Raw genomic sequence first — 14,436 nt, forward strand, 5'->3', positions numbered from 1 at the left:
GTAACACACTCTCACCCCAGTCCCTTTGCATGGCGCTGTGATGAGTATTTAAAGCTCGTTTTGAAATGCCTGTGTGTGTACTCCTTGAGCCACCCATAGATGGAGCCACTTCCTAGGACAAGGAGCAGAGCCCTCTCTGGGGACATAGGAGCTGAAGGATTTGGAGTCGCACAGAGAGGTCTCTAATAATGGTTTGTGGGATGAAAAAAAAAGACATGAAGAAAGGGAAGTGGGGAGTAACCGTTCACAAGTACAGAGTTTCAGTTGTGCAAGAGGGAAAAATTGTGGACGCAGCCACCCCCTACCCTACAACGGTGCACCCCTTGTAGAATAAGGTTGGGGAAACACAGGATACCAGCCCCAGATAGCTGAGGAATTACTTTTACAAGCCCAGACTTTTGCATCTTTCCATACACAGAAAAACAGTAAATTCATTGACTTGAGATGTCTGATTTTCTTTCAGTTCAATTCAGTTGCTCAGTCGTGTTCGACTCTTTGCGACCCCATGAATCGCAGCACACCAGGCATCCCTGTCCATCACCATCTCCTGGAGTTCACTCAGACTCATGTCCATCGAGGCAGTGATGCCATTCAGCCATCTCATCCTCTGTCGTCCCCTTCTCCTCCTGCCCCCTTCTCCTCCTGCCCCCAATCCCTCCCAGAATCAGAGTCTTTTCCATTGAGTCAACTCTTCGCATGATTTTCTTTAATTAATGGTTAATTTTTTAAAGTTCTGACTACACGGTCTTTGTTGCAAAAACCCTATATAGCCTGGCTTCTCCATTTCCTCTTCGGAGCTGAGAGGCTGCAACCTGGGCTAAAGTCTTCAGTTGTGTGCGTGTGTTTTAACATTTAATTGGAAGATAATTGCTTTACAATGTTGTGTTGGTTTCTGCCGTACAACGTGAGCCGTAAGTATATATATATCCCCTTCTTCTTGAACCTCTCTCCCACCCCCATACTCTCATCCCACCCTTCCAGGTCCTCACGGAGCACCAGGTTGAGCTCCCTGGGTTACAGGGCAACTTCCCACTAGCTGTCTATTTCACACATGACAGCGTACATATTTCAAGGTCTTCAGTTTTGCCTGCAGAATAAAACAGAATTCTCAACTTTCAGGTTGTGCTGCCCCACCCACCCAGCCAGCACCCCCCTCCCCCGCAGTAGACAAAATTACACCTTAATAAAGCTGTTTATTAAAGAAGGACAAGAAATAATGTGCCTGACAGGTCTGTGGGCTGGAAGAGGGGGGTTGCGGATTCAGATTTCGCTGGCTAGACACAGCGGGATGACAGTCCCTTGGAGTGACCCCAATGCCTTGCTGGGACACGTGAGAACTAAAGACAAGCCTCCGGGTTACACGAGCTGGGCCTAGACCTCCTGGGAGGCCATCCAGGAAGTGTGCGCCCACCGAACAGCGCTGAGGACTTTCTGCGGCCTGGCCAGTCAGGTCACCTGTTCTTTGTATTTAAAAATTCACAAAACGTCTCCGAATATTTGCCCAGAAGAATATGAAACATTCGCTAGTGGCCTCTCTTTCACATTACTTTAGTCTTGTGTGGACGAGTGATGAGGAACATTCTGCTGGTCGAGACAGGCATCTCAGAAGACAGCCATGCCCGTCAGGCCCCGAAGCCGCGCGCCGTGAATAAATAGCCCTGGCCCCGCCCATCCAGTTCTCTTTGTGCGGCGAACACGCGCAGAGTGAAGATGGTCCTCCGGCGGTTCGTCAGTCGTCTGCTGTGGAACCTTACCCAAACCAGGGGGAGGCTGCAGCCTGCGCCGTCTTTGCACAGCTACCGGCTTGCAGGTACCTCGGGAACCCGTTGAGTGGGAGAACCGCAGTCTCGGGCTGAGCGGGATGAATTATTAATACAGACTAGAGTTTCTGATGTGTCTGTGACGCCACTGCTTGGAACTGACCCAGCCCAGGGCATGGGGGACTCGTGTGGAGTCGCCCTGGTCTCTGCTGACTAATTGCTTTTTTTCCAGGCTCCTGATTCTCGAAGGAGGGTCCGAGGCACCACGAGGGTGAGTGGATTGTGCGAGCTGGAGTGGCTGGCGTTTTCCCTGGGGGAGGATGGGGTTGATGATGACTCCAGGTGATTCTGAGTGTCTCGCTGACGCCATCACCGCAGCGCGCTGACCACCTCTACCCCCTTCCCCCCAACCCGGGCTGGGATCTTTGGTATTTGGGCGCGGGGAGAAGTTCAAGAACTGTTGTTGATCTCGTATTCGTGTGTCTCATTTCTCCATTAGGAGTTAAAACGTCCACCGGTGTGTTATTCTTAAAAGAAGGGTAAGTGTTAGCTATGCTGTTATCTGTCTCTTCACAGATGATCTTTTTTAACTCTTCGAACTTTTTTTCTCAGCCTTGCTAAACCTGCTTTCTCCACCCCTTTTCCTAGTATGTTACCCTACATACGGTGCTTTCTTGATGGAGGTATTTTCTGCAGTTCTAAATTTGTTTTCTCCTTTTCTCTCCTGAACTTTCCATCGCTAAACTTTTAATTTGATAAATCCTTATGTTGGAGAAGGAAATGGCAACCCACTCCAGTATTGCCTGGAGAATCCCATGGAGGAAGGAGCCTGGTAGGCTACAGTCCACGGGGTTGCACGGACACCACTGAGCTACTTCACTTTCACTTTATGTTGGGGCTATCATCTCTGAATGTTCTAGATTCTAATGCTGTCCTTGATCCAGATATCCCTAAATTAGGAATGATGATTTCTCAGACTAGAGTCTCTGATACTGGTCTTGATGTCAAAATTGATTTCTGACTCATTTAGGGAACTGGATACTTGGCTATTTGAGAAGGGCTGGTGGGAAGGCTGTAACTCTGCTTGTTTTTCTCATTGGTTGTCCTGCTTTCATCTTTTTTTCTAGCTTGAAAGCTTTGGAAGCCCAGCCAGGGCAGTACCCCTTCACAGAGATTCCAGGCTAGCCTGATGACTGAAGGCCTAAGGTTTAGAATTCTCTTGGAGAAGCACTTTTGGGGTGGCTGGGGTGTCCAGGTGATGGTTCCTGCCACTTCAGCAACAGGCTGTGACAAGAAGTGGAGAGCAACAAACATGCCTTCTACCTGGGTATTACGGTAAGTCTCTTTCTTGTTTTTCTCCCAGCTCCAGAGTGGTGGTGGTGAAGTGGTTGGACTAGAGTCTCTGAGCGCTTCTCTGAGGATCTTTGAAACCACCTGATCCACTCGTGCTTCTTTCTTTCTTGTGTGGCAATTTTCTTTAAAAAGTAAAATTGGTATATAGTTAACATTAGTTTCACATACATGCTGTAATAATTGGATATCTGTGTATACTAGAAAGTGATTACTGCCGCAAGTCCTTTTTGGCTAATCACAGTTCTCTCTGTTAGAGTTACCAGTCTGTCCCTGTATCTATAACAGATTGATGCTCTAATGCCAGCTACTTGCATGTTTTTAATATGTATTCTTCTATGAAGTTTTAGGATTTTGCTGACGCAGAGGATGTCCTACCTGGTGTTGGTCAGATCCTTGGAACTTCACATGTTTCCTGCATGAACCTGTGTGAGCAGCTGTCAAACTCTGGTGGAGAGGGGGTGGGCTACTTAGATTTGGGGACCAAAGTCAATTACGGGACCTTTATTAGAAAGATTGCAATAAAATGTTTTAAAGCAAATAAAAATAGGTGGGTCTGAGTAAAAACAAGAGGGTACAGAAAGGTTTAGGGATGTGGAAGTGAATGAGCATCAGTTGACATCTAGCTGTACCTCTTTCCAGCTACATTACAAAAAACTAAAATTAGGTTTGTCATATATTGACAGCAATGTTGAGGATTTCTAGATGGAGTACCATAATATTTTTAATATTTGAGGTTTTAATTATACTGTTAACACAATCATCCAGTTTTCTTTTTGATGAATTGGTGAAAACATAGTTTGTCTGGATATATTTCTAGAAGAAGAATAATCCTGCTGGTTGTCAGGAGCTGGGAATGAGGAAGTGAAGAAGTATTTAATGGGTATTTCACTTTTACAAGATGAAAGGGTTCATGGGGATGGATGGTGGTGATAATTGCTCAATGTTATGAACAGTTATTACCACTCACTGAACTGTATGCCTAAAAGTGGTAAAGATTTGGGGAGGGATAAATTGGAAGGTTGAAATTGATACATACACACCGCTAAGTATAAAATAGGTAACTAATAAAGACCTGTATAGCACAGGAAACTCAGTCCTCGGTAATAGTCTATAAGAGAAGAGGATCACAAAGTGTTAGTATGTATAACTGATTCAGTTTACTGTACACTTGAAACTAACACATTGTAAATCAACTATACCCCAATAAAATTTTTTTAATGGTAAACATGCTAACTTTATGTGTATTTCACCACAATTTTAAAAATTGGAGAAAAAGTACCCTTTGCTCCTTTTTGTTAGTGTCATAAAGATGATTCCTCACTAGCATGTACAGAGTATGCTGCGCTAAAGCTGTGTTGTACATTTGTTTGGTAGGGGGTATTTGAGTTTCTTTCAAGCTATAAACCAGTCTGATTCCCTGTTTGTACCCCTTTGAAGTTATGTTGCAAAATACTTCTCCAAAAGTAGAATTTCAGAGTCAAAGGATGTGGGCTTTTAAAAGTAATAGTGTATGTTCCATAAAGTTGTCCCACTTTATTTTTGAATGTTAGCTTACTTAGTTGGCTGTGCCAGGTCTTAGTTGAAGCATCCAGGGTCTTTAGTTGTGGCATGTGGGATCTAGTTCCCTGACCACAGGGATTGAACCTGTGTCCCCAGCATTAAGAGTGTGGAGTCTCAGCCACTGGACCACCAGGGGAGCCTCGTCCCAGTTTATACTCCAAATGACAGTCTCCTTCAGACTGCCTGTTTGTCTACATCTACCATCACTGTTCAGCTGGAGTGTACCAGCTTCTGTCTCTAATAAGTCGTGTTTTAAAAATTGCACATCTTTTACATTCATTTTTCTGTGGAACATGTACAGTTTGGTCACCACTCAGCAAAGATTTTTTTCCAACTTCTTTTTTCCTTAGTCAATTTTGCCAGTTTGTTTTCCTCCTTGAAATTGCCTTGTTAGGTATAGGGCAAGGTCACCTGCTCCCACTGTTATTCTCTGACCTTGGGTTCTTTAATCCAGTCGCTCAGTCATGTCTGACTGTGACCCCATAAACTGCAGCATGTCAGGCCTCCCTGTCCATCACCAGCTCTGGGAGTCTACCCAAGCCCATGTCCATTGAGTCGGTGATGCCATCCAACCATCTCATCCTCTATCGTCCCCTTCTGCCCTCAACCTTTCCTAGTATCAGGCTCTTTTCAAATGAGTCAGCTCTTTGCATCAGGTGGCCAAAGTATTGGAGTTTCAGCTTCAACATCAGTCCTTCAGTGAACACCCAGGACTGATCTTTAGGATGGACTGATTTGATCTCTTTGCAGTCCAAGGGACTCTCAAGAGTCTTCTCCAACACCACAATTCAAAAGCATCAAGTCTGGCGCTCAGCTTTTTTTATAGTCCAACTCTCACATCCATACATGACTACTGGAAAAACCATAGCCTTGACTAGATGGACCTTTTTTTTGCAAAATAATGTTTGCTTTTTATTTATTTATTTATTTTTTGTTTGCTTTTTAATATGCTATCTAGGTTGGTCATTTTCCTTCCAAGGAGTAAGTGTCTTTCAATTTCATGAAGTCAGCCACTGTTTCCCCATCTATTTGCCATGAAGTGATGGGACCTGATGCCATGATCTTAATTTTCTGAATGTTGAGTTTTAAACCAACTTTTTCATTCTCTTTCACTTTCATCAAGAGGCTTTTTAGTTCTTCACTTTCTGCCATAAGGGTGGTGTTATCTGCATATCTGAGGTTATCTTGATTCCAGCTTGTGCTTCCTCCAGCCCAGCGTTTCTCATGATGTACTCTGCATATAAGTTAAATAAGCAGGGTGACAATATACAGCCTTGATGTACTCCTTTTCCTATTTGGAACCAGTCTGTTGTTCCATGTCCAGTTTTAACTTGCTTCGAGATCTACATACAGGTTTCTCAAGAGGCAGGTCAGGTGGTCTGTTTGCTAAGGTCACAGACAGGTATTGTAGGAGATAGATGGACACCTGGGCTGGACAGCTGGTGGTAGTCAAGTGGAGTAAAATTGAAGCTTTGTTCTCACCCAGATACTCCGAGGACAAAGCTAGTGGCAGAAGCTGAGCTGCCTTCTGCTAAAATAAAGACTTAAGATGACCACTCCTAAGGTCAAAGATAACTTTCCTGTCTGCACGTTCACAGGAAGATTCCTTGGGGGTCAAAAAAGGAGGGGATGCCGCCCCATGATAAGCTTGGATATCCCTCCACAGGCGTCTGCAGTGGACTCCACCTTGGCAAAAAGTTGCACACATCTTGGGGAGGGTCTTAGGGACTGGTCAGGTGTGAAAAAAGATAATTGGACAAGTGTAAACAAAGACCCAGAGCTGTCCTATATGTGTATTTAATTTTTACTGCACTCCTCAGAGAGGATACCCATCTGTCTTTCTGCCTTGAAAGTGAAAATGTTGCTGAGTTGTGTCTGACTTTTCGACTCCATAGACTAGCCCGCCAGGTTCCTCTCTCCATGGAATTCTCCAGGCAAGTCCTCTCTCCATGGAATTCTCCAGGCAAGAATACTGGAGTGAGTTGCCATGCCCTTCTCCAGGGGATCTTCCCAACCGAGGGATTGAATCTCTGCCATTACGGGCAGATTCTTTCCAGTCTGAGTCTCCAGGGAAACCCTGCTTTTTGCCTCACTTCAATCTTAAATAAACTGTTTTTTTCTCTGTGTGCTCTCACTTGTGCTGTGTACCTACTAAAAATGAGGTGTATTCTTTTTTTTTTTTTTTTTTTGAGGTGTGTTCTTTTCAAGCCAGTGTTTCCACTTCTGGTAACACACCCTAAATACAGCCACACAGATTAATGTACATGAATCCTTGATGTTACTGATTGTAATGGGGGAGAAAAAAGAAATTCAAGTATTCTCCAGTAGGAAAATGGTATATTTACAATATACCATGTGTTACATGCAGAGGTAGTATGCCTAACATACCAGTGTGGATTAATCTCACAATATGAAGGAAAAAAGCAAATCACAAAAAAAATAGTATGTAATGTAAAAACATCACTAAATAACACATTGTCTAAAGGTCCTACTGTATAGCACAGGAACTATATTCAATATTCTGTGATAAATCTAATGAGAAAGAATATGAAAAGGAGTGTGTGTGTGTATATATATATATATATACACTACATATGTATGTATAACTGAAATACTTCACTGTATAGCAGAAATTAACATTGTAAATAAGTTTAAAATATATGCATTGTTGGGAGTTAAGTATCATAGTAAAAACAAATGCATAGGATTGTTAAATGCTAAATTCAAGGTGGGGTGGGTATGGAGAGATGTATTCAAGGAAGTGTCTATGGGAGCTCGTGCAATTCATATTTTTGTATGTCCGAACTACTTAATAACTTAAATGTGGTTTGGAACCTGTGAATCTCAGAGGGCTGAACACAGGCAAAAGCTTAAGTCAGCCCCAGGGATACCTCCAGACAGGGAGCTCCCTTGGAAGACAACTGTTCGCAAGATGAGCCAAAATACAAAACATCCTCAGGAGAACAAATCAGCAGGTGATTTTACAACCAAGAAACTCAGATGGGGAGCATGCTTGGAGACTAAAGTTGTTCAAAGAGATAAAGAGGTTAATTCAATCCACTGGTAGAGAATTAGTAACCTGAAGAATCATCCATAATGCGGAGTAGAGAAACAGAAATGAGTAACATGAAAAGGAGTTGATAGGAAAGATGAAGTGAGCCACTCCAGCATTTGGCATTGTTTGCTTAGAGCTGCTCTCACCTTGCTGGTTTGTTTTAATGCTCCAGTGAGAACAATTGCAGGCACAATGGTTAGTTCTGTCCAGTGGCATCTGTGGGCATCTGGCTTTCAGTAGCTCAGGGCCATCTGTTTCTTTCTTTTTTAGTTTATTTACTTACTTTATTTGGCTGCATCAGGTCTTAGTCATGGCATGTGGGATCTAGTTCCCCGACTAGGGAACTAGTCTTAGCCACTAGATCACCAGGGAAGTCCCTGTTACTTTGTTTATTGTACTTTGACCATTAACGTCATAGTTTCCCAAAATAGTCCTGTGATTGTGTTATTCCCCAAAGAATAGGGACAAAGAGATTATCCTAAGGGTTAAAGTACCTGCTGACTCTTAAAAGTGTTAAATTTTATTGGCCCGTCAGATGACTCTCAGGTGAGAATAGGTCACATTTCAAGGCTGTTTATTGCCTGTCATTAAACCATTAACTTCTAAATACAGTGACGATAGAGATGTCAGCCAGTTATCAAACAGTTATATGCTGATAAATAACCACAGAGGGAGCTGTCTTTAAAAGGCCATGCAACAATGTCGGATACCACCCGAGACCTGGAGCCTCCCATTTCCCAGCAGCATGCAGGGAGAGGCTGAGCTCCACACTGGGTTGATTGCTTCTATAGTTGCTTTTTCTTTTCTTTTTAATGTTTGGCTGCATCATGTCTTAGCTGAGACATGTGGGATCTTCACTGAGGCCCTCGGGCTTAGGTGCCCCTGTAGCATGTGAAATCTTAGTTCTCTGACCAGACCAGAGATCGAACCTACAACCTCTGCACTGCAGGGCAGACTCTTAACTACTGGACCACCAGGGAAGTCCTGATTTCTTCTAAAGGAAGCTGAGCAACGGTTATAACCTCCTTTTAAAAGAGGCTGATTGCTTCTTACATTTCTTTTATTAGGAAACTTTTAAAACAGTAGGAAGAATATAAATACCCATATACCCACCACCTAATCCAATACTGTAACATTTTCCCACATTTGAAAATATGGCAAATGGCAAATATATATATATATATATATAAAATTATATGTGTGTATACATATACATATAATTATATATGTGTGTATATGTATACACACATAAAATATATATATTTAGCAGGTGCATTTGAATGTGAATTATAGAGATGAAGGCATTTTATGCTTAAATATTTCAGCATGCATACTCAAAATCTAAGGACATTTGCCTGCAATATGATTATGCCTGAGAAAATTAATAATTCCTAATATTACTTAATGGGCTTCTCAGATGGCTCAGTGGTAAAGAATCCATCTGTCAATGCATGAAACCCGGGTTTGATCCCTGGGTCGGGAAGATCCTCTGGAGAAGGAAATGGCAACCCATTTAGTATTTTTGCCTGGGGAATCTTATGGATTCTTTAGTGTCCCCTCTAGTATTCTTGCCTGGGAAATCTTATGGACAGAGGAGCTTGTAGGGCTACAGTACATGGGGTCTCAAAAGGGCCAGACAAGCAACTAAACAACAACAACAATATCACTTAATACTTAATCAATATTAAAATTTTTTCAACTGTTCCCCAAATATCTTTTATGCTAATTGTTCTTTCAAGGGCCAGTATTCTTCAATCAGGGATCAAGCACTTTATTTTACTGTTAGATCTTGTTAGTCTCTTTATTCTAGAACAGTCTCCTTTCTGTGACAATGATCCTTTGAAGAGACTTGGGCAGTTGTTTTGTAGGATATTCCACATGTTGGTTTCATCAAACTGTACTCTCATGGTGTTTTTAACTTGTTCCTCAAGTTTCCGCTTTTTCTTTAACCTAGAAATTACTCTTAAAGGCCTAATTAGAGTCCTTTTTTTTTTTTTTTTTGGCTGCACTGAGTGGCTTGTGGGATCTTATTAATAGTACCCCAACCAGGGATTGAACCACTGGACCACTAGGGAATTCCCTTAAAGGCCTAATTAGATTCTGATTACATGGTTTGGGCAAGAACACTTCATGAATGACACCAGGTATTAGTTTCCTATGGGTGCTATAAGAAATTACTACAAACTTGATGGTTTTAAAGAAACAGATATTTCTTCCTTCACAATTCTGGGAGCCAGAAGTTCAAAACAAAAAAATCAAGGCGTCCACAAGGCCTAGCTCACTCCAGAGACATGAGGGAAAAATCCGTTCCTCCAGCTTTTGGCGGCTGCTGGCATAACTTGACTTGTGGCCACTGTGGAGTCTCATCCCAAGGTCACAAGTGTGAGGTCTTGCACCAAGGCCATAGAAGTGGAGCCCAAAACCAAGGTCACCTCTGAAACTGACTGAGCCCCTTTGTCAGTCAGTCAGTTCAGTCACTCAGTCATGTCTGACTCTTTGCAACTCCATGAATCGCAGCACGCCAGGCCTCCCTGTCCATCACCAACTCCCGGAGTTCACTCAGACTCACGTCCATCAAGTCGGTGATGCCATTCAGCCATCTCATCCTCTGTTGTCCCCTTCTCCCAATCCCTCCCAGCATCAGAGTCTTTTCCAATGAGTCAACTCTTCACATGAGGTGGCCAAAGTACTGGAGTTTCAGCTTTAGCATCATTCCTTCCAAAGAACACCCAGAGCTGATCTTTAGAATGGACTGGTTGGATCTCCTTGCAGTCCAAGGGACTCTCAAGAATCTTCTCCAACACCACAGTTCAAACGCATCAATTCTTCAGTGCTCAGCTTTCTTCACAGTCCAACTCTCACATCCATACATGACCACTGGAAAAACCATAGCCTTGATTAGATGGACCTTTGTTGGCAAAGTGATGTCTCTGTTTTTCAATATGCTATCTAGGTTGGTCATAACTTTCCTTCCAAGGAGTAAGCGTCTTTTAATTTCACGGCTGCAATCACCATCTGCAGTGATTTTGGAGCCCCCCAAAATAAAGTCTGACACTGTTTCCACTGTTTCCCCTTTGTAACTGTTGTTAAAAGGTTGCTGATCATCATCAGCAAGCTTCCTGACCCCAGTTAAGCAAAAATGCCCACCCTAGTAGTCACGCTACAGCACCCTAACCCATTAGCTAACGCCACTCTTCCAGCAGGAATTTTGTCTGGAGACTATAAAAATTGGCTGCTAACTCATGAAATGCGTCGGCTCTCCCTTGAGCTGGCCCACTGTTCTAACAGCATCCCATTGACCCTCCCTGGTCTGTGAGGAGATCGGCCTGCTGTGCTCTCAGCACTCTCATTATCTCTGCTCTTTGTTCTTAATAAACCCACTCCCTTCTGAAATGCTCAGTGTCTGGAAATGCTTTTCCAACCCGCACTTGCACTGCTGTGACAGCCACATCACTCCAGTCTCTGCCTCTGTGTCACCCTGCTTCTTCCTCTATACTTGTGTGTATTGAGTCTTCTTCGGCCTCCCTCTTAGAGTGAAAAGTGTGATTGCATTTAGAGCTCCCCCAGACAACCCAGGAGGATCTCCCCATTGCAAGACCCTTGATTTAATCACATCTGCAAAGACCCTCTTTATTCCAATGTAAGATAACCTTCACACGTTCCAGGGATTAAGGCATGGATATCTTTTGTTGTTGTTCAGTCAGTTCAGTCGGGTCAGACTCTTTGCAACCCCATGGGCTGCAGCCCACCAGGCTTCCCTGTCCTTCAGGGATATCTTTTAGGGGATCTTTTTTTTCAGTCTTCCAAATGCTATGTACTTCACAGGGCTTTGTGTCAGGGGGATCATAATGTCTACTTGTTCCATTATTCTAGACCTTAGTTTGATCACCTGGTTAAAGTAGCGACCCCCAGGATCTCTTCCTTGTAGAAATACTTTTTGCCCTTTTGAGTGGCAAGATGGGTTATTTCTTTGGCAGTGTTACCAAACCATGTTTGTCTGCCTGATGCACAGCAAGCCAAATGCTAGGTTTGCAGTGGAGGGCTTATTCATAAAGCAGCCAACCGAGGGATGAGAGGACAAGCCTCAAATTTACTTCCCAAAAGACAAGGGGCTTGGGATATTCATGGGATAAAGCTGAGGTGTGGTGAAAAGCAATTGGAGATAAGAGAAAGGTGCTGTGATCAACATTCTGCACAGGAACAACTAAGCTACAGGCTTCTTATGTGTGTTCAGAAAATGATTGTGTTAGCTCTGAGAATGAAGCTTTTGTCCCTCTGATGTCAAAATGTCATCCAGCAGGCACTCGTGCATATCCAGATGGAGGGTCTTAATTGGCTGTAGCTCAAACCAGACACAGCCAGCTAGCTCCAAGTCTCAAAAAACAACTTGGGCAAACATTGTTTGCAAGTTTCTGTAAAAACAGTGAGCCTGATCAGTGAAGGCAGGTTACTATTATTACTTATTAACGGCTAACTGCTGACTGCCCTTGGTTTCAGCACCATGTTAATGAATATCCAGCCTCCATCACACTTGACCTAATGATTTTGGCATCCACTGATGATCTTTGCCTGTGTAGGGGAGGGAAAAGTTTTCCTTGACCTTCTTAGGGTCCTGGGCTCGTTCTGAAAAATCAACCTGACAAGGACAGATTAACAGGAGAAAAATATACATATTTAAGTTTTACATAACGCAAGCCTTCATAAAAAAAATGAAAGCCTAAAGACATGGCAAAACATACTTGCTTATATGTTAGGTTGAATGAAAGAGGCAGTTGTGGGAAAGTGTCTAAACTATGTGGGGAGGCTAAAGGAAGATAAGGATTATTTTAACATGTTCTGTTTTTGTTGCAGGATCTTCGTTCCTTAACAGGGACCTTAACCCAGGTCATGGCAGTGAAAGGACTGAGTCTTCACCACTGGGCCTCCAGGAAATTCCCAAGTTTTGTTTCTACAGAATTCTCTTGGGCTCAGCTTTTTGTTCTGGTTCAGGGAGTTCAGTTCAGTTCAGTTGCTCAGTTGTGTCTGACTCTGTGACCCCATGGACTGCAGCTTGCCAGGCTTCTTTGTCCATCACCAGCTCCCACAGCTTGCTCAAACTCATGTCCATCTAGTTGGTGATGCCATTCAACCATTTCATCCTCTGTTGTCCCCTTCTCTTCCTGCCTTCAATCTTTCCCAGCAGGTCTTTTCCAATGAGTCAGTTCTTTGCATCATGTGGCCAAAATATTGGAGCTTTAGCTTCAGTATCAATCCTTCCAATGAATATTCAGGATTGATTTCCTTTAGGATTGACTGGTTGGATCTCCTTGCAGTCCAAGAGACTCTCAGGAGTCTTCTCCAACACCGCAGTTCAAAAGCATCAATTCTTCAGCACTCAGCTTTCTTTATAGCCCAACTCTCACATCCACATGTGACTACTGGAAAAACCCTAGCTTTGACTAGATGAACCTTTGTTGGCCAAGTAATATCTCTGCTTCTTAATACGCTGTCTAGGTTCAGGGAGGGCACCTTTCAAATGGGAACTGCCACTCAAGTTTGCAAAATGATGATTTTCCAATTTGGTTACTTTTTCTATACTTATTTTTATATTCTCCTATAAAATAATAATAATCTCTTATTATTAAATAGTAATAATCTCTCACCAACTGGTACTTTAACTTGAATTACTTGTTCCTGCAAAGGTAAGGGAAATGATTCATTCTTTTCCTCTATTTATAGTATCATGTAAGAGGTTGGTGTTAAAGTGTAAAAGTGTCCTCCAGTGGTGGTAAATGAATTTTGCCTCTTTTTTGTATACATGGGTCCAGGAAATTTTCCTGTGGTTCCTTATGACCATATCAAATGCCTCATTGAGACTCAGACATCCTGAGACACTGGCCTCCCCTTGATCTCTCCTTTTAGATCTATGAGCATGGAACTGCCACTGGGGTTGGCACGACATCCTCAGTGAACCCGTGTTAGTTATTGTATACCAGGCTCCTACCTCCAACGGCAAGGGGACTTGAACGGCTTGAACAAAAGCAAGCTTGGTGAAGGTTGAACAGCATTCCTTAAATTGGTTGATAGGAACATCACCAAGTTAGCTGGGCTTAAGATACTGAAGCACAAAGGTGATTGTACATCTTCACTCTTCCCTCCAACCTCCCCTCTCTCGATACACATTGGGTTGGGTCATTCACTATGGGCACCACCTTTGCGGTTGTATTTTTGCCAAATTACCCAGAGGTCATTTACCTTTTTCCTTCTATTTATTTATTTGTTCCTTTCATTTCCTTCTATTTAGTTTTTGTGTGTGTGCTAAGTTGCTTCAGTTGTGTCTGACTCTTTGTGACCTGGTGGACTGCAGTCTGTCAGGTTCCTCTGTCCAAGGGGATTCTCAGGCAGAAATTCTGGAGTGGGTTGCCATGCCCTCCTCCAGGAGATCTTCCTGACCCAGAGATGAAACCCATGTCTCTTGTCTCCAGCACTTAGAGACGGGTTCTTACGCCACCATTTAGTTTAAAAATATTTATTTACTTGGCTGCAGCATTCGAGAACTTTAGTTGCTGCACGTGGGATCTAGTTCTCTGACCCGGGATTGAACCCGGCCCTCCTGCATTGGGACAGTGGGGTCTTAGCCACTGGACCACCAGGGAAGTCCAGTTATTTCTGATAAGTATCTATTTCTCCATCTGTGTCAGAAAAGCAGAGTGGATCCCCTGCCCTCAG

The 14,436-nt window shown here is 43.2% G+C and overlaps 1 long non-coding RNA gene across 1 annotated transcript; it reads left to right on the plus strand.

Annotated features, from left to right (window-relative positions):
* Positions 1,683 to 3,671, plus strand: LOC102177673. The gene is made up of 5 exons (XR_311001.3): positions 1,683 to 1,810; positions 1,993 to 2,031; positions 2,260 to 2,299; positions 2,888 to 3,095; positions 3,455 to 3,671. It is a non-coding gene; the product is annotated as an uncharacterized LOC102177673 (long non-coding RNA).

The sequence above is a fragment of the Capra hircus genome, chromosome 23, assembly GCF_001704415.2.
Source record: "Capra hircus breed San Clemente chromosome 23, ASM170441v1, whole genome shotgun sequence".
Classification (NCBI taxonomy): domain Eukaryota; kingdom Metazoa; phylum Chordata; class Mammalia; order Artiodactyla; family Bovidae; genus Capra; species Capra hircus.